This window comes from Crocodylus siamensis, chromosome 1, assembly GCF_052110815.1.
Source record: "Crocodylus siamensis isolate JL-2025a chromosome 1, ASM5211081v1, whole genome shotgun sequence".
NCBI lineage: Eukaryota > Metazoa > Chordata > Crocodylia > Crocodylidae > Crocodylus > Crocodylus siamensis.
The window spans coordinates 204,501,877-204,521,815 of NC_143395.1; the positions used below are offsets into that span (position 1 = coordinate 204,501,877).

The 19,939-nt window shown below is 48.6% G+C and overlaps 1 long non-coding RNA gene across 1 annotated transcript in view; it reads left to right on the plus strand.

Annotated features, from left to right (window-relative positions):
- Nucleotides 1–1,404: 1,404 nt before the first annotated feature.
- LOC149873925 (uncharacterized) overlaps nucleotides 1,405–19,939 on the plus strand; it is a 62,427-nt gene continuing 43,892 nt past the window's right edge. The window contains exon 1 of the long non-coding RNA XR_016439891.1: nucleotides 1,405–1,538. This is a non-coding gene — a long non-coding RNA (uncharacterized LOC149873925). The remainder of the gene's footprint in view (nucleotides 1,539–19,939) is intronic.

A 19,939-nucleotide genomic window follows, 5' to 3' on the forward strand; every position in this document is an offset into this window, starting at 1 on the left:
TTTGATATAATTTTCCATGTATAGAATTTAATTATTGGAGGGTCATCTTTAAATTGTACCGCTGCCCCCCCATAAATCTGTAGTAAGAAAAGCAGAGTGTGGGGGAGTGAGGGAGCCAAACCCCTTGCCCTCTGCCCCTTCCCCTCCCTGCCCCCGTGCTTGCCCCCTCTGCCGCTTGCCTTTGGGGCAAATCTCATTCTGACTCCCAACTCTGGGGAAGACAGCAGCAGAACCCCAGCTCACCCAGCCAGGCAGAAACAGTGGCAGCAGCTCAGGCCCAGGTATGTTGTAGCTGGAGCCCAAAGTAAGAAGAAGGAGATGGTGGGGAATGCAGGCTGCGTGGTCTCCCCCCAACCCCCCAACACTGCACAGTGCTTGTGCACTCCCTTCTTCATCCTGCTGTTTTCTTCTGCACCCTCTCTGCTGCAAGCACCCTCCTCCCGTATACATGCCATTCTGTCCCAGGACAGGTGGAGGGAAGACTCCAAGACAAGGCTCTTTTCCCACACATATTCAGGTAAATGTGGTACTGTATGGCATTTTCATTTGCTGTCATTGTGTTTTATGGGGCTTATTTTTATGGGAGATTATGAAAAGGTTTGATTATGAATAAGGGATTGCCACCTTGTAAAGCTGAGAAGCATGAATCTAGAGTATATGAACAGAAAAATCACTCCTAAGTGACTTCCCAGGACTGCAGAAGCTGCTGACCAGGTAAGAGTCCATTGTCCACAGGAGCCCCTGCCATGGTAGGGTATGTCACACTGAAACTACCTGAGTTCCTGCTGGGGCATGTGCTAATATTGCAATAGCCAAGCTGTCTAAGGCTCTGGAAGTTAGGGGTTGAGCAAAAACAGATTTTAAATGCACTGAGAAGATGCAAAGGCTGATTTGTTTAAGCTGCCTTTGAGAGACCCGAGGAAGTATTTATATGTGAAGAGGAGAGGGTTAAACATCTGCTGAGCAGGTGCAGAGGGTATCTGTGCTTGGTGCTCGGCACATCATAGCTTGCAGCAAGGGGAGATGCTTAGCTGCTCTTTTGTTGTGAAATTTCTCAGGCTGTAGCAGCAAAGCTCCCAGTCCAGTGGGCACCGTGACCAATGCAAATATCCTGAGCCTGTCATCTTCCTTTGGAAATGAAGCTAGCCTGTCTGATAATTGCCTCACACACCCACCATTGGGATGAGGAGGAGGTGTAGAGCATGTGTGAGCCTCACGAGCTGTGTGAAGCTAGATCTGAGAGAAGCTTCCTGTTTCCTTTTTGAGATTTCACAGAATTTGAAAGCAGCCGCAATCTGACCTTGGCCAATGATCTTGGCAGAGAATCAGAGGAGTTTCATTTGTGACGTCTCTGGCGCCCGTTACAAATGCCAGCTTTGCATTTTCCACCCCATGTGAAGAGAGCCCAGCACAGAGGGTTTTATGCCACTTGTGATCATTGCCCCTGAATGTGGGATGCCAGCCTTGCTGCAGGCTGGCAAGTACAGAGATGTTCCTAAGGCAGAAGCTACTCTTCCAGAACATCACCCCAAGGACTGGTAAGAGGCACTTTACTAGCATTGACAAGGCACCAGGGACAGGACTAGAAGCAAAAGCCTGGCAGATTTAGCAGCTGGCAAGTCTTTATACTGCAAATATCTGGCCTCTTTTTCATGTCACTTATTGTTTTCTGGGTGACAGACATACTGGAATTTATGTCCCAATGTGTGTTATATATACATTTTTAAATCTACTTGTTTAAATTAGGCATCGTATGTAAGGACTTTACAGGGAGCTTCTTTATCAACTTGTACCAATTGTTATCTGATTAACAATTTCTTGGAACCTTTATGGTGGATTTCTTCAATGAGTGTCTGTGTGGGGGTAGGGGGCTCCACCTTCTGTATTTCTTTGTTGTCTATGATGTTTGTGGAACCACTGCACCAGCCTGAATTGGCCCTAGCATTGCATGCACAACAGCCCCCTATGCCTCCCCTGCACTTAGCATGTGGGGATGGAGCAGTTGGATGCCACTGAGCTGCAGGGGGGCAGCACAGGCTTGAGCTGGTTCCCTATGTGTCTTCTCACTGATACTTGGGTATTTTAGATGTTCTGTAAAGTATGCCTGGCCCAGGGCATCCTTTGACCTGCTTGGGGCTCTGCTTTACATAGATCCCTGGGGCCAGGTGCTCAGTTGAAGCCTATAATGGGGACTGAGGGCTGTCCACCAGGACTCCTCTCAATTATGTCAGTGTGGAGGGCACTGGAATCTGCTTTCACTTGCTTGCAGCACCCAGCTCTGGCGAGACCCAGCAGCAGGAACTGACTCCCCTTTTAGCTGACTGATATGGGGAAGAGAGAGAGGAAGCAGAGGTTTCAATGTGCACTGAGGTGGGAACGAACTGGCCTCTCCCATCTCTTCTCCTTTTGCCTTAGAAGAGAAGTGGTTCCCTCCCCCTTGCTCTATAGAGCCAGGCTTGCTTTCCCTGCAGCACCTGCCCAGGCAGTGAGCCCCATCACTGGGGGAATTTCTGCCTCCCCCTTTTTTCTAGCTCCTTCCTTTCTCCCCTAGGCCACAGTTGTCACCTTCCTTTGCCTGTCCTGTAGCATTTCTCTTTCATGCCCCTAGTTTCTGGCCCCTGCCTTGAGCATGTTGCTGCCCAGGACGTCTATTCATGGACATTGAAGGCTTGTGTGCTCCCCCTGCCCCTCCCTCCCCCCAACATGGTCCCAGGTGTAACAATTCAAGGCATGACTGTCCCTGCCACTTCTTCCCTCACCAGTATGGTCTCACCCGTCCTTTTCCCTCCTTTCTGTATGTAGCTGTCCCCTCACACCCACACACCTCTCTGCCCCGCTACTGACCCCCCAAGACAGGGGGTTGGACTAAATGATCTACTCGGGTCCCTTCCGACCCTAGAAACTATGAAACTATGATGCACCATTATGTAACGGATGGGGAAGAGGGCAGGAGGTTTCTTTCAAGGAGCTGCAGTCTGGTGTGGCTTCCCCTTGCTGTCTTGCCCCAGTACCAAGCACAATCCCTTCTTCTATCATGTACCAAAAGGGGTGACAGCGGTATTTAAACAACCAAATCTAGATGTGGGAGCCTGTTAATAATTTCAGCAGCATCTGAGCCATCATCAGGACATGACCAAAGTGGCTTGTAATGGGCTTATGACCACTGATCTGCAGCATGGTCTGTGGCTTGGGATGGGGATCCACAGTTCACAGCATCTCTCTCCTCATCCTGAGACTTATGAAATGACTGCATTTGTGAGGTAACGAGTTGGAGCAGTTCAGTACAGACCATTGTTTCCAGAATAGGCTGCAGCCTGGACATGGGCTACTGATGCCTCTTGAGTCTGGGAGGGCATCCACAGAAGTCAGTGTTGGCAGTGGGGACAAGTCTGGCGATCACCCGCATTCCCCCCCCCATGCCCTCCTTACCAGTCACCTATGAGCCTGGAAGTGCTTTTGAGGTATTTGCAGTAAGGTTTGTGTTCGGGACTATCACATTATCCTGAAATTCTTCCTGAGGATAATGTCCAATGATGATGCTAGAACAGCTTTAGCTTGATCCCAAAATGGCTTGATGAGTTTGCAGGCAACTTTGGAAGGCTCTGGAGACCTTGTGCATTTAGTAAGATCAGGATGGCCATGGCCTGATTTTTTTCAAAAGCTATGTTTTTGGAAGTGGGGGAGTAGAACTGCTCATTCCACCCTGCTGGGTTCACATCACATTAGTAAAACAAGTCTAGCAAGCACAGACCATAGGATTGAGTCCCCAGAGCTTTTGAGCTGATGTTGAGCTCGAATCCCTGAGTGCTCTTCTCTTAGTGCCCTTGATGATCATCCTGTGGTGAGCTCCTGCTCAGAGTCCCCCTGGCCTCAGTGACAGGCAGGGCACTGGCTGCCCAGAGTTCACCATGGGATTAATTTTGACTCAAATTTCAGCTGCTGCAGAGCAACGTAGAGCTGAGCACCCATCCATGTCCCTCAGTCTTGGAGCTGGAGGTGGGGTTTAACCTGTCTGGTAGGTGGCTCAGAAGGGTCTGCAGGAACTTGGCTTTTACAGCCTGAGCCCAAGTTTTCCATGGAACGTTCCTGCCATCTCTCTACTGCATGGACGAGGGCCCGAAGGTCAAAACAGCCTGTGCTCATGGGTGGTACCTACCAGGTTATATCTGGCTTGAAGTGCTCAACATACCAGGTTTAGAGGAATGTGGTGTTTGGGACCCGTTGGATGTTGCACTTGGGCTAAGAGTAGAGGGGATCACGCACTCACTGTATTTTCGTCTGATAGGTATGCAGTGTGACCGCCTACCAGGCTGGGCCACATGGGCAAGGCTGGCAGGAGACCATGCTGTTCGTAAATGCTGTTCACTGGTCCTCTGGTACCAAGGAGATCAGCACTGCCAGGACTGATAGTTTTGCTGGATTAGTACTCTGGAGGTTTTCAAGGCAAAAAATGACCCCCTGCTCTGCTCCCTTCCTCCTTCCCAAAACACTATTTTTTTAGAAAACAATATTCAGCACTACTTGCACCACTGAGATACTGAGAAAGGCACAAAGCCAATTACTTTGCTCTTGGCATGTTTCTCTGAGGCCCCAGGACCAGCTTCCACAGGTGAAATACTAAAATGCCAGTGTAGTCACCCACATCCTTCCCCTTCCAGTCATAGGAACAGCTAGTCTAGGGTAGATCCAGGACCCATCTAACACAGAGTCCTTTCTCCACCACCTGCTGCTTCTGAGGAAGGCATAAGAAACTCTGAAATCTGTGGAGATTGGCTTAAACTCTGAAGAGGTGGTTTTATTTCCCTTCCTGTACTCTTCTTTTTATCATTAGCTTATCCTTTTTTTATCATTAGCTATTCCTACACTGCAACTCTGATGCTCATATCTTTTTGAATCTTGCTCAGTTCTTGGCCCCAGCAACATCCTGTGGTACTGAACCTAATTGCACATGATGTGGAAAGAAGTGTTTCCTTTGATCAGGTTTGAATTTCCTACTCTTATTTTTGTCAGCTGTCCTGGGTTCTTGCATTGAGACAAGGAAAGCTCAGGCTCCTGATCCACCTTCACCAAACCATTCCTGATGTTATGAACAATTTTATGAACTTTGATCTTTTCTTCTCTTATTCATCGCTCTTTAGCTAGCAAGCACAGCTCTTCTGGTGTCTCTGGATGTTCCAGGGCTTGGATGTTCTCAGCCTCTTTCCCTTAACCCCTCTCTAGTAAATTCCTATAGCTCATAACTGTTTGAAAACAGAAGACTACTTCCTCTCGCATTCCCTCAATGTTGTTGCAAATTCACTGGCTCTTACCATCAGAGGGATCATGAGGCTTGCCCTTGGAGCCGGCACTCTTCAAATAATAGGGCAGAAGAGGCTGACTTTAAGACTCTGGTTCTCTCCCAGCTGGCGATGCATTTGCAAGATAGGAAAGCACGCTGGAAAGCAGAGAGCTGTTTTGGCATTGTAGGAAAATATACTGGGGACAGGTGCTGGAATGTGGATGTAAATCTAACGCTCAAGAACAAGAGCAATCCTCCTCCACCAGCCACAGCAATTCTTAAACTGCTTCATGACATTACTGTATTGTCAACGTGACTCTCATTACATGATCTCAGTCAAACAGCAACTACGTCCTTGACAAAAAAAACCCACATCTTCTGTTTTGCTTTCTTACCCTTTTATAATTTCCCCCCTTACCAATTCATAACGTTAAATCACTTGTTAAGTTTGGTTTACAAGTCAGCAAGAAAGACCTTAGTATAAGCATGTGAGGATAGTAAAAATCTGGCCACCTGCTTAGCAAGAAATGAATGAGCGCTGCCATGATGAGGAGTTGAGGCCAGCCACTGATTGGTTAAAACGTAGCAGTGTTGTTTTTCAATCTGAAGTGGTAATTTTTAACTCTCTCATTTCCAGTAAGCCAAATAGCTCGTCAGCTTCATTCAGCACAGGAAGTGGTTACTGTAACACCTTGCATTCATTAAAAAGTAGTATGACAAAAGATCGTAAAATACCTAAGATTCCTTTGTTTTTGACTCTGGAGCTTGTTTCTGTCTTTCATTCTAGTTGCACTTCAATAACAAGAGCTGTGATCGGAAGTGCATGGTAATTTTAGGGCAGATGCTAATAACTGGGGCTTTTTACAGTTTATTATCATCTATCTCTTATGTGATGTGTGCAAGCATCTTTTCCTACCAAAGTTCCTTTTTTTTTTTCTGATTGTTTTGCAGCTTGCTAGTCACTGCACAGCTGCTTCTGCAACAGTGACACCTGGTGGCACAGGCAAAGCACTGATGGGTGCAGGATTTTATTTCTGCAAACCTAATGTCTCTGTCTGAGCCAGGCTACCCCCTCTTCTCCTTGCAGCTCACCACATCTGTTTTGATGATCTGTGCACTACCCCATATCTGATAAACTAAGAAATAACCCACTTCATCAGTCAGAACGAGGCTAAAAGTCCCATTTTTTCACAGCCCGGAGGCTTCAAGTTGTTTTCCAAACCACAAAGGACTAGTAAGGAGGTTTGAAGATGTTTCCTGGTTCAGCCTGGTAGTGGGATGACATCTGAATTTCTGCAGGGCTATTCTTTTCTGAACATGTAACAGGCTGAACACTTCCCTTGCTGTGGTGTTGCCTGGGCTGACTTTAGCACCTCTGTGAGGCACTTCTTGTAGCAGGGCAGGGTTAGCATGTCCTTTCCAAGGCTCTTCTATGCTCACTTGAACGTGGAGAACTAAATCAAAACCCAAAGACTGTCTTTAAGCCAAATTCTCTAAATGGGCAGAGTCCCAGTGAGAGTTAAGGCTGATCTTAACCTTTTGCCAAAGGCATCTAATAGAGCACGTGACTCTTCTCTATGGCTTTGCTCAAGGACATTGAATATTTATGTTCTTTTTTTTACATACTTCCCCTTCTTTGAAAATCCTCCAGGTAGCATTGAAAAGCGCACACAGAGCCTAAAATCATAGGAGTTAAAAAAAAATCCCCTTCCTTTTTTTTGTCTGGGAGGGGTTCTGAGGGAAGGGGCTGCTGTGGGCTAGGATGGCTGGATGGGCAGTCAGCAGCTTTTAGAGGTGGGGGAGGGGGTCTGTGGAGATAGAGGGGTGAGGAGGGGTCTGGGGTATTATGGGGATGTGGTAGGTGTGAGTAGAAGATGGGAGTTAGGGACTGAGGAGGGTGGTGGAGGCTATGGTGGTGAAATGCGGTCTGAGGGGTTTGGGGGCCAAGAGTGCTTGTGGGTGGGGGGGGCAGGGAATGAGGCTGCTCAGGGGTGTAGGGGAAGATCTTAGTGGGGAGCGAGGGGGATGGTGGGATCTGATGAGACTTGAGGCACAATGGGATGGACTGAGCATGGGTATATGTGGGATGATAGGATGCTGAATCAAAGGGGCGTTTGAAATGGGAGGGACAATGCATAAAGGGCAGTGAAGGGCATGTTGGGGCCATGGTGAAGTGTCTGAAGGACCCAAATGTTGGGGTGCAGGGAGCAGTTCCATGCATGGCTGACTAGGAGAACAGCTGTACTCCCCCAGAACCAGGTGCCTGCCCCCCTTGGGAACTGGCAGTCAGCCCTCCCTCCAAACTTAGTTGTATTTGCTTTTGCTTGGATGTTAAACAGAATAATAAAGCCCTAGGCCCCTCGCATGTTAGCCAAGCTTCTAGTTTTTTCTTAATCGGAAGAAAATGCGTGTTGTGTTATATGATGCTGCACTGCACCACCTACACCCCACTTTTCAAAATCCTAGATCTGCCTAGATCAGGGTCTCTTGAGGACCCTTACCAAAGGTTAGGAGTAGCAGGGAACTGAGGCAAGGAAATGTGTACATGCCTTAATGATCTTTTCTAGAGCTGCGTATTTCTTGTGCATGGTTGGACTTTGGAACTCCCTGCATTGGATCCGTTCACTTTGACCCCCAAGGATCCCTGAAAGTGCAGACTGTAGACCACAGGGGGGCAATTATTTGAGCTGGAGGGCCATTTAGCGAGTATTGGTAAGCTGTTGAGGGCCAGTGGGAGATGCTAATTGATCTTATCCAGACTTCCAGCCACTGTCAGGAGCCTGAGGTAGAAGGGCTGTGCCCCATGTTACTCCACTCTGCTGCAGGCAGAGCCAGGCCAGACAGCACACAGACTCCTTCATCCTCCTGCATCCATCCCCGCCCTGCCCCTGGCTTCTTGTTGGTACTGTGTAGTCCTGGCACGATGGCCACTGGCAGCTGAGCCTGTGCAGGATGGGGTGCAATGCAGCACTCAGGGAAGCCATCCTGCCCGCCTGCCATGATGAGCTGCTGTGTCACACCAGGAAGGTTGGTGGCAGCTGTCCTGAGCCAAGTCCCTCTGGCAGCCAGCAGACTCCCCTCTTAGCATTGCTTTGGTGGCAACGGCTCATTGTGGCAGGTGGGACAGCTGCTCAGTGCACTGCATTGCACCCCATCCTGTGTGGGCCCGGCTATGGGTGGCTGCAGTGACTGGACTGTGTAGCCACAGTGCCAACGGGAAGCCAGGTGGGGTCGGGGAGTGGGGGGAGGCAGGAAGAGGAGTCTGTGTGCTGTGTTGCCCTGATCTGCCCAGCCCAGCCCAGGCTGTGGCAGACCAGAGCAGCACAGGGTACAGCCCTCTTTCCTCAGACTCCTGGCAGTGGCCGGTGGACCAGAAATGGCCTATGGGCCGCATTTTGCCCACTCCTGCTATAGACCCGGATGCCCCAGGAGGAATCTAGAACTGTTGGATAACAGGTCCCACTTCCATAAAGGGGCAGCAGACAAAGCGTCTGTACCAAGGAAGTGGCCAGAGAGCCTGGGCCAAGGCCAGTGTCTGGAGACTACTGGGACCCAGAAAAGTTTCCAGCCAACAAATCTAGCAGGTTAAGAGACAAGCGTGGGAGCCTGCTGAACATGAAGTCACCAGGATCTTTATTTAAACTATTACACACCCTGGATTCATCCCAGAGCTCTCCTGCTTGCGTAGGAATGGGGTAGGGGTCCTGTGAGGGACACAGTGTATGAGCGATTGTGCAGCTGGACAGCAGGGGGAGCCAGCTACACATCACTGCCAGCGCAATCTGGTCGTTGGATTTTTCTTATTTCCATAGCGTGCGTATGCCATGCCCCCAGTCCAAAACAGACATGCACAATCACATGGAAAAGAGTCTGTAGTTACTATGGGTATTTCGGTAAACACACATGTGAGTGAACAGCTGCCAGTTCTGATCAGAACCATAGAAAAGTTACCGAAAGTTCTTCTGAGGACAAGCTAAAAATTGAAAACTCTGCGGGGATTTAATTTAAGTGCTTTGCAGTTAACCTCTGTGACACATGTAAATAGAAATGTTACAACTGGTGAGTAATTCTGATAGCACTTTCTGTGAAGGTTTTATCTCAGTCAACATATGAGTATGTTCACAATTTAAAAAAAAGGATAGCCTTACAGGAAGGTGGTAAAGGGGGAGATTTCATCCCCAGGCTGCTCCTTGCACCCATGTTTCTGCACCAGGGAATGGTACATGCCCTCATTGAGCAGAGAGCTGGAAATGGGTGACAGTCTGACATGGTGACATCTTCCATCCAGCAGTCCTCAGTGTGCCTCTGGCAAATGGCTAATTGAACTTCCAAGTTCAATTATGAAGTGACTAAGCTTGAAGCCAGTCTTGAAGCCAGAAAAGATGGATGTTCCAATGGCCACGCGGCCGTAGAGCCAAGCACTGAATGCACCTATCAGGACCCAATCCTGGGCCGACCCTCCTCAGTATGAACTATAATCATATCCTATTTTGCTTTGCTCAGGGAGGAAAGGCAGCTGCTTGGGGCCAAGCTCTCCTGGACCCATCAAGCACTGTCCAGACTCCAGATATGCCTTGGTGATATGCACCCGTGTGTGTTAAACTCTCAGTAGCTGCCATAGTGGTGGGATCTGGGAGCTCTGCCCCAACCCTGGTAAAAGAAAGAGCTCCCATTACCTGCCCCAGAACAGAAGAGGCTTCCAGAGGACCACTTAGAAATGCTGTGGGCATTGTGTGCATTTGCCAGCAGTCCCCAGGAGTTGATCCAGTGACAAAGGGGTAAATGGAGAGGTGGGTATCTTTTGGGTCTGTCTTTAATGGGACCAGTGTTATGAAGCTTGGCATGCCTAGGGTGTGCGTGCCAAATTTGGACATACAGCACTGTGCACATACTAATGGCTGTGCGCAAGTTGACAGGCTCATTGGCTCATGGCCAGAGCCAGTGCCCCTGCTCCAGGCATCATGCATATGCAACAGTCAAGCTGTGCATCGCCCAGGCTCTCCCCAGGTGGTGCATCAGAGGCACAGCCCATGGGTCAAGTGCTTTACACGTCCCCAGTCTACCCTATGAGTGGGTTGCAAGCGAGTTCAGGAAATCAGCCTGTTAGGAGAACTTGACCAGCCATTCTTTGATGATCTTGGTGCACTTGGTTGATCAGCCTCCTCACTGCACCCAGGGTGAAACTCCTGGGTGGCAGTAAGCCAGGAGTTTATCTGGTGTCTTTATCCCTTCCCCCAGCAACATGAGCAGATAATACCTGTGGACAGATGTCTCTGGTCAGATGTGCTCGTGGCTTACCTGGGAGGGAACTGTTGGGCAAGTTAGATTTTCTGGAGAGGAAGGTCTTGCCTCTGGCCAGGCTCATGTAACACAAGCTGACAGGCTTACACTAAGCTGGAGATGCAGCCTATTTTCTTTTTATGAGAACAAAAAACAAATGAAGAAATTCACAATTTGCTGGGCCAGGCCACATACTGCAGTGGTGGGTGCTGGCAAGGACTGGACATGTCCTGTTCATACTTCCCTCTGCCCTCCATATCTTCATGCTCACATGCCAAACTCAGAAGTTTGCCAGTGCAGCCATTCCAGTCCTGTCCCCACCACCTGCTTTCAGGCTGCTGGAGACTGAATGAGAGCAGATACTGATGTGTGAACCTGGAGCAGCCTTACTAATGTATTTCCAGATATGCAGTGTACATCTCAGAGTGGACAAGCAGGGCATGAGTGCAGGGTATGCTTGGGCATATGTGACCTACAACAGTGTAGATACACCCAGTACTGTAGCAAGAGGGTGGGGTGACTGCCCCAGGCACTGAAGTGAAGGGGCACCAACAGGTGCTGCCCAGCCAAGACGGTGTGGGGTGGAGTGGCTCGTTTGGTGGGGCATGGGGATGGGGGAAGGGTAGCTCCCAGCACTGGGTGCACTCCCGGGCAAGCATGGGGGATGTGCCCCCCAGATTTGTGCATGGGGTGAGGGCAGACTACTGCTGCAGGCTTTGGCCCAGGTGCCAAACTTCGTTGCTATAGCACTGGACACAGGCTGTTGCAGCAAGTCACAGCAGGGTGTCCTCAGGAGCTTGAAGTGAGGTTATAAAGAAGGAACCTGAAAGCCAAGTGACTCCTATCACATGAAAAGGGCTGCAAATGGCCAGAAATGTCCAGGCCAATGTATCTGGTCCTGAGGCAGGTCAGGAGCTTGTACTCGCAAGCAAAGGCTGCCTTCTTGCCCATGTACAAATATAAGTCCACTGCTAGGCCATGCTATGTCTCAGCTGGGCCCCAAAATGCAATCTGTGCCTTATGGGGAAGCTGCAATTGAACAGCTGGCTGGGATTGTGGCAGCATCCACCCTGCCAGAAGAGGAGTGGGGAGGCATAAAATCCAAACCAGCATAACCATGGTCCAGACTGCCCCACTCCCCTGAGCCATGACAAGCAGCTCACTTGGAAGCAAGTGCCAGACAAGCAAAGCTCAGGCTGCCTGCTATTGGACTCGGGGGCAGCAGGTGAAGGAGACAGTGTGGCGCAGAGGAGAGAATGTGAAGAGAGTGTACTGGCCAGTGCCCTGGCAATAGCAGCAGGGAGAGAACATGCCAGCTGGTTCCCAGGCAGTGCCAATGCGAAACAGCAAGGAATCTGAAACAGAATTTAGTCCTGCCTCTTGGCACCTGCAAGTGCTGCCTCCTCTAATTGTATTTGTGTCCAGAGCCAGCTCTAGGTGGCATCCATAGGGCATTTAATAGATACTGAATCTGACATTTTCCAGCAGGGCTCAGCACCTGCATCCTGGGTTCAGCACTGCAAAGCTGCTGGGACTTGAGCTGCTTGGAGAACCACTCCCCAGCTGTAGGTGCTGAGCAATCACAGGACTGGCCTCAGCTATCCTGCCAACCTGCCCTTCTTCATTAGGTGGTGTTAAATCAGCAACATTTTTCCCACCAGAGTCCATCTTGCCTTTGGCAAAGGAGACATCATCAAGTTCCAGCATAATGAGGTAGACAGAGCTGTAGCTGTCCCCAATCCATTTGAGCAGATTCAAAGCAAAGCTGCCAGCCAAGAGAGAATAGGCCAGACCTACAGGGGTTGTAAGATGGCCACTGCCAACACAACTGATACCACCTTGCAAGGGAGCTGGTCTTGTTCATCAGCTCCCTTGCAAGGCAGCAGCTAGTTTACACCAACTAGGGATCTAGCTATTGATATTTAACCCCCAGGGAATTTGCTGCCCTTGCTTAGGGTTGGTCCCAATCAACACTGGGTGCTCCTTGAGTCTGCTCCTTGCTCTTCTGCAGCAAACTTTGTTCAGGCTTTATGTCCCACAGTCATTTGGGTGGGGTCCTGTGTGGGATTGAGTGCATGGGTGGAGAGAAGAACAGGCTCATGTGGGGGAGAGGGGTTCAGGAGGACAAGTACCAAAGGTGTGGTGTAAACCTGGCAATGGGTCAGCTAATCTGGGAACAAAATCAGTTAAGTGGTGCACCAGCTAGGCCCCTCGAAGCTGCCACATCTGAAGAGGGCCTCAGCAGAGCACATTGAGTCCTTGGGCAGTGGCCTCATTCTGTCTGCTTGGTGCTGAGGCTTGCTTGGTGCTGGGAATATCCCTGTCCTCACCTGCGGCATGGTGGGGAGCAGGGCTGTCTGCTCACACAGCTGTCTGCCTCATGTCACCAGTAAGGGTAGAATTCAGAGCAGTTCTGCCTCTTTTGGCCTTACTCCCCGCAGGGTTTTCAGGCCCCACATGCAGTCCCTTCGGTGTCGTGGCAGCTTAATCCAAGGAAGATTTGGAACAGGAGGTGGCTAGTGGTTCTTTCACTATGCTTTGATGACCCAGGTGGGACCTTTCTGCATTTGGTCTCCTTCTGTTTTTCCATGAAGGAGCAGGAGTCCTCTCAATTCATCAATCACACAGTGTCACCTTCTTCCCCACCTCATAATCAGTGTGGCCCTGAGCGCCTCTGGCAGTCTTCTCTGCAGAGCCGGGGGAGGGAGGGAGCAGACCTGTGGCTTGTGCCAGAAACTCCTGTATTCTGATTGGTGCACTTATCTGCAGCCAAGAGAGGAAGTATCAACGTGATTGAATGGAGGCCAAGAAATACTATTTGTAGGCTACCAGACAGGCTTCACCGGGGAGTTTGTAATTTAAAGTCCCTTTTTTTTCCACCAAAGAAGTATACAGAACTTTATTTCTGGGCTTATTTGCTTATGTTAAGGCCTGGTAGTCGCAATCCCCAACACTATATCTTCAAGGTAGTTTGTGAGCACACTCTGCAATCCTCCATGCACCTTGGAAAGGGAATGAAACAGGGGAATGCAGATTTACATCAGGCTACATAGTTCATAGGACAGCCATGAATTTGTATTCAGAGCTGCCTATCCTGTGCCCAGCTCTGTTTCTTACCCAGAACACACAGCTGCTTGTGCCAAAGTCACACCATTTGCATTTGTCTAGTCCGTTTTGTCCGCTAGCATTATTTTTATATTTTTACCTTCAACATTGAAGCTTACCTCTCCACAGAATACATAATGGACTGTGGATCAGTGTGACAGTCTGAACCTGATAGCCCAGGGCTCATTAGGAAAGAGAGCTTGATCGAGTGGTTCTCCACAGGAACAGCAGGTCATAGGCCCATCTTTTGCCCCCCAGCTCTGTCATACAGTTGCTGTTGGCTCTGAGCCAAGAACCTGTGGATCAGATTTGCCAAAAGCTCAGCACCCAGTCTGACCACAACTTTAAGTGATCAGATTTCTAGGAAAAAAAAAGCCAACTGCAATCCCCAAGTGGGAGCTGTACCCCGATGCTTTCAACAGTGAAGCTGTCACTGCACTCTTGAAGAGCTGCACCCGAACAATTCTGAAACCAGGGCTCTGCGTTTTCCTACAAGGGTAAAGATCACTGTACATATGCTGCTACGATGCAGGGACTAGCTCTGACTTGCCCACAGCAAGAATTCTTTACCGTGTAAGAGCCACTTTGGGATCCTTGAGTAGAGGTTTATGTTGAAAGGCAGAATATTAATATTGCTCCATAGGGGTGATATCAGGTATTGTGTCCTCACACAAGTATACTTTAATGCCTCTTTTGACTCCAGCAAACCCCATTGTACTCAACATTTTCAAAAGGGACCACTGTGGTGGAATGAACCCTGTAACTTCACAATGGATGACATAGAAGGGTTGCTAAAGTAACCAAAAGAAATCACTGAAGTAACTCAGAGGTGACTTTACTCAGCTGGGTGTCCAGGGTCCTCTGAAGTCAGGTAGTACTTACTGGTGGTGGAAACGGACTACTTTTAGATGCTTGGAGCTGGGTTGCAGCAGTTCTACAGGAAACGTAAAGGGATGGCTTCCTGAGCCCAGGAGGAAAGCAGGTAAGAGATGGAATTCAGGTTACTTGAAAAATTCTTTAATCTGACAGAAGTATAAGAAGGATGATCACGAACAAAATAATGTAAATAGCCAGATGGTAGATATAAGTGTATAGTTTCCTCCCGCTGGGTTAGATCCTCAGCTGGTATAAATGAAGATGCTCCCACAGAAGGCAGTGAAACTACAGAGCCATTTGGGAATTTTATAGCAAGACTTTTTTTTTTCCCTTGTCAGAAACCTACCTCCAGGATGAATAGTCCCCTTCTCTCCCCTCTTCCCCCACCCTCCCTCCCCCTGAAATAATCTCATTTGGACACGCTAGATTGGAAATATTCAGTTTCCTGAACTGAATAACAACAGCAGCTCTCAAAGGCACATGGTGACATAAGTGCAACAGCCTAGGCTCAAATAGGGTTAGTAAGTCAGTGAATTTTACAAATTCTGCAATTTAGACTTTCTTTCCCCTTCCAGTCTGAACAAGGTTTCTGCTCTGGGACAGACACTTACTGAGAAGCAGGGCATTTTGTTGTTGGCTGTTTAATGTGTTGACTGGCAAGACAAAAGATGGATGCAGAGGGTGCCAAACCCACACTTTGCCATCAGCCCTGTCAGTGGTGCTGCCTGCCAGGGCAGCAGTGAAGCAGAATATAAGCAATGGAGGGTGAGTTTCCTGGCACAGCAAGTGGCAAAGAGAGGGGACTTCTTCTCCCTCTGACTTACAGATGTGTGGAAATGGTCCTCAAGCACAGCACAGACCAGCATGTTTCTGTTTGGGGCTGTTTGTTCTTTGGAGGCTTTTGTATATTGATAAGTAGGAATTGAAGTCAAATCAGAAAAGTCTTAAGCTACAAGTGCAGCAAAACTGTAGCAGGACCTCTTCTGCTCTGTGGATTCCTACAGACGATTTTTAAATTGCTGCCTGTTACAAGATCAACATTGTATTGCGGGGGGGGTAGAAGGATGGGAGCTCTTTCTTGTGACTCCCCCAGAAAGAAACCTTTTCTGGTATCCCTCTCCTGAGAAGACCCCCTGAAGCCAGCCCTCAGCTGTGGAGTCTCAAGGGGCAAACCTTGGGCTTTGAGTCCCTGGTTCTGCTCAGTCCCTGGCTTTCCCAGTGATCTGTAGCACTCCCAACCTCCCAGAGCTCCTTTTTGCTCCTGGAAGTGGGGTGTTTTCTTCTTCAAAGGGGTGGTCAGTGTGCCAAATAACACAGGCAGACTGCTCAACTCCAAATAGTCTTTATTTTGCCATTCCTGTTCCCTCTGTCTTTCCACAAACTCCACTGGGACTTTCTCCCTCCACTGCCTAGCGCTCTCTCACCTTCTTTTTTTGTCTTCAGGCCAAGCCACAGTTGCAACAGCATAGATACAAAACTCTAGTATTAACCTGGGGACAGCACTTACCCAATTAAATGAAACAAAGTCACAGGAATCCAATCAGAGAGCGGTCTCCAGGCCCTGCTGCTAGTTCCAGACTGCTATCTCCCCCTGGGGTTGCTTACAAACTATTTACAGCAAAGCCTGCCTCCCACTGAGCCCTTCCAAAATGTTCCCCACATGAACTGCAGGCTAGAACTCAGCCCACTTAGCCTCTTTCATCCCACTTCTCTAGCAAAATATTTGTGCATTCACCTGCTATACTATTGCAAGCAGAAACAAGACAGTATGAAAGGTGTTTACAGGTTCATAGACTGTAAGGCCAGAAGGTACATCAAGTCTAACTTCCTGTAAAAACAGCCCATTGTACTTCCCTGGAATAGTCCCCATCTGAACCAGAGCATAGCTTTTAGATAAACATCACATTTTGACTTAATGAAGTGTGATGGAGAAACCACTGCTCGCTTGGCAAGTTGTTCCCATGGTTAAATGACTGGCCCTGTTAAATATCTGTGCTGTATTTCTAACCCGAAATTGCCCAAGCATTGGATCTTGCTGTTTTGGGGTACTGGACTTAGGACTCCTCTCCACATGTTTGCCCCATACCAGGTGCTTTGGGACTGTCAAGTCCCCTCTCCTCCTCTTTGATAAAACAATATAGGTTGGTTCCTGGAGTCCCTCACTAGCAGGCAGGTTTTTATCAGGCCTTTAATCATATGCATAAAGTGCTTCATTTTGACATGCTGGAAAAATATCAGGGAGATAGCAGACCCGTGTGATTTTGCAGAAGGATATATCCTGCTCAGTCAGGCCTGATCCAGAGTCAGCCAGAATCTTTCCCCAGACTTCTCTGGCCCGGGAGTCTAGCTCTATTCCTTAGTCTAATGATTTGATAGTGGAGACAGTGCACAGTTTATCTTTCAAAAAAAGTTGTTTTGCAAGAAGGTTCCCACAACGGTTGCTTGAGGGAGGGTCTCTGCCAGCTTGCCTTAGTCACGGGGCCCACGGATAAATGTTTGCAGAGGAGGGTTACAGCCATCTGTGCAGTGTACATATGTGTAATTACCCGGTGTTTAAGACAGACAAAAGAATTGCTGATCAGCAGTTCTGGGGAGGCTGCAGGTGGTGGAGAGTTTTAGAGGAATGTCACAATGTACCAGGCAGGGGCAATGACTCAGAAGTGCTTAGGTCACTTGTGGTTTTTCTTTCATGGTTTTGCTGTGACTATTGACTTGTTTTTACTTAACAAGAAGGCAGGTGCTTTGTGTGTCAGCGGGAAGCAGTATTGTTGTTACAGGGCTGCTTCTCCATAGAGCGATTCACATGCTCACCAGACCGTTTGTGTTTGGCTGGCAAAAAAAGAAAGGCAGTGTTTTACATATAACTTATTGCAAGATTTATGGTCTCTATCAGCCTAGAGGAGTTTGCATCATTGTGGGTGGCTGTACTGTAAACTTGTTCTTATTCAGGGTGAGGGGCAGCCTGTGGATGGAATTTTCCCTCTAATCCTACTCCAGAAAATCCTAAGGAAGATGAAAGCTCCCAAAAGGGCAGTTAAAATGCTGAACTTTATTTCCCTGCCCTAGTCACATGACACAGGTCAGGGTCACAAAAGACTGATCCTAGTCATCTGACAAGGACATGAATATCATGACTCCAGGGACAAGAGCTACATCTTCTCTATCTGCTTTGAAAAGTTTATTTGCATTAATATCAACTAAAAATAGCAACCACAGCCCAATGCAGTCTGTGAACATGGGGTGAAGGGCAGAGGCAGAAACCTGTGTCCCCACAGAGGGAAGGCTCATTCTGTCTCTATGGGTGCTGACAGAAGTGGCATTTTGTTGTGTGATCGGCCCCCTGAAGTGCTGTACAGTTGTGCCCTGACAAGTGCATGCCTTCAGAGTGCTTTAAAAGTGCCTGATCACATGATAATTTGAACCCTCATTACATGAGGGTTCAGATAAAAGCACCCCAAAGTGGAGTGCCTTCATTAACTTCTGTCAATGTGCATCTGAAGCAGGGCTAGGCTGATGCAGCCCAACCCTCCTCTAGTGCTGTCTTCAGGATGGGAAAGGAAAAAAGGGAGGGGAGGAGCTTCATTTGCCAAGGTGTGAGGTTGCTCCAATCCATCTGCCCCACCGTCCAGCGTAGTCTGAGCAAACCCCAGACTGAGCCTCCTCCCCTCCCTTCCCCAACCCCACCCCATCTTGAAGACGGCACCAGAGCTGGTGGGGGGGGGGGGCATGAGGGAGGCTGCAAACACACAACCATTTCAAACTGCAGTTCAATTTAATGTCTTTTTGGCTGGGGGCAGGGGGAATTGCTGTAACTCCTGGCACTTCCTGTGAAGTGCCATGAGTTAGAGTGAGGAGCTGCACATCTGTCAGCACCCTATGGGGCACTGCGGTCTGAGCCTTTGTGGCTACTTCTTCCCAGAGCAGTTCCCTCTGCAGTGGCCTATTCAGCTGCCAGAGTGGACCCACTCCCTGGAGCCCATTTAGTTCTCTTGGCATTTGTCACTGGTGAGTCAGTGTCAGCACAAGTCCTGTCAGTAGCTTTCAAGGTGTCCTCCAGAGCCAGAGAGCCAATCCTTGGCTCTGTTTAGATGCTTTCTGCCATCCTGCAGGCAGAGTGGTGATGACACCAGTACACAGTTTCCTTTGGAAACTCCTGTACAGAAAGACAGTGCATTTTGCACAGGGTGGTAACAATTGCAGTGAAAGCCCCTTTCAGAGAGGCAGAATAGGTCAGAACCTTTCCCCACAGCTTGCATTGCTTTTCCCCAGAAGGGCAAGAGGTGATGTGCTTCAGGTTCTCATTTAAAGAGGCTCTTTGTCCCAGCAGGCCTGCTGGCTAACCCACGGGGTCATACGGTTGTAGTGGGTCTGACTAACCCAAATGATCCCTTCAGGGGCTCTGCCTGATCCTTATTCTGCCCTTCTTATTTAGGACCCCCCAGGGGCCCACTCTCTCTCCCCTATGCCAGGCATCTCTGAGCCATCTCATTAGCTCTGCAGGATTAGCTCCTGTTCCTGTGCCAATGGCTTCCTATCTACTCCGCTTTTGACCCTCCCTCTGCCCTGAGCCTCTCTGAGCACAGTTTGTGGAATCAGCTTGCACAGTGCCTTGCATACCCTTTGAAGGGCCCACAGCACTCGAGGCCAAGGAAGCCTGTGGGACATGACCTTCTCCCCATACTCCTTTCTACACAGTTTTTATTCTTGGGCTGATCTTTCATTTGATATTGGAGCCATAGGTGATGGCCAGCTTCCCATCTAGCTGTGGTGCATTTATGGTATTGCACTTTATGGTATCTCAACCTGGTTGTGATAGATTTATGGTGACTGCCCAAACAAATAGAGACAAGCCAGGATATGGCTGTCTGTCCATTTTCATGTATCGACTACAGGGATTCACTTTTAGGTTATTTAGCATGTGATGGCTGTCTCTCTTTCAATTAAAAACAGGGCACCCATGGGCTGAAAACCACTGCTGTTCTTCCCAAAAGAAAAGTTAAAGTAGGCTAAGGAAACTGTATTCAAAATTTTCTACCAAAGGGTGTGGAAGAGACAGTATTATTCCAACATAACATGTTTATTCAGAGCAGTGAAGCAATCAGGAAATCCTGCTTCTAGAAGATTGTGTTCCCATTTAAGTTCAGGATGCTTGAGTGAACTTTTAATCTTCATTGCATAGAAGAGTTGCTAGTATGTGTGTAATAATGTGCCTTTCCTCTAAGAAATGCAATACCATGTGGCTAATGAAAACCTCTGGGTCACACTGCTTAGGGGCATAGCTAGTTTACATTGTTATTGATTTTTGCGTTTCAGCCTTTTGTACTTGTCAGACACTGGCTGCTCTCAATGGCAAGCAGGGTCCCTTTGGAGATTGCTAATAGTGAGAAAATGCATCTCTCT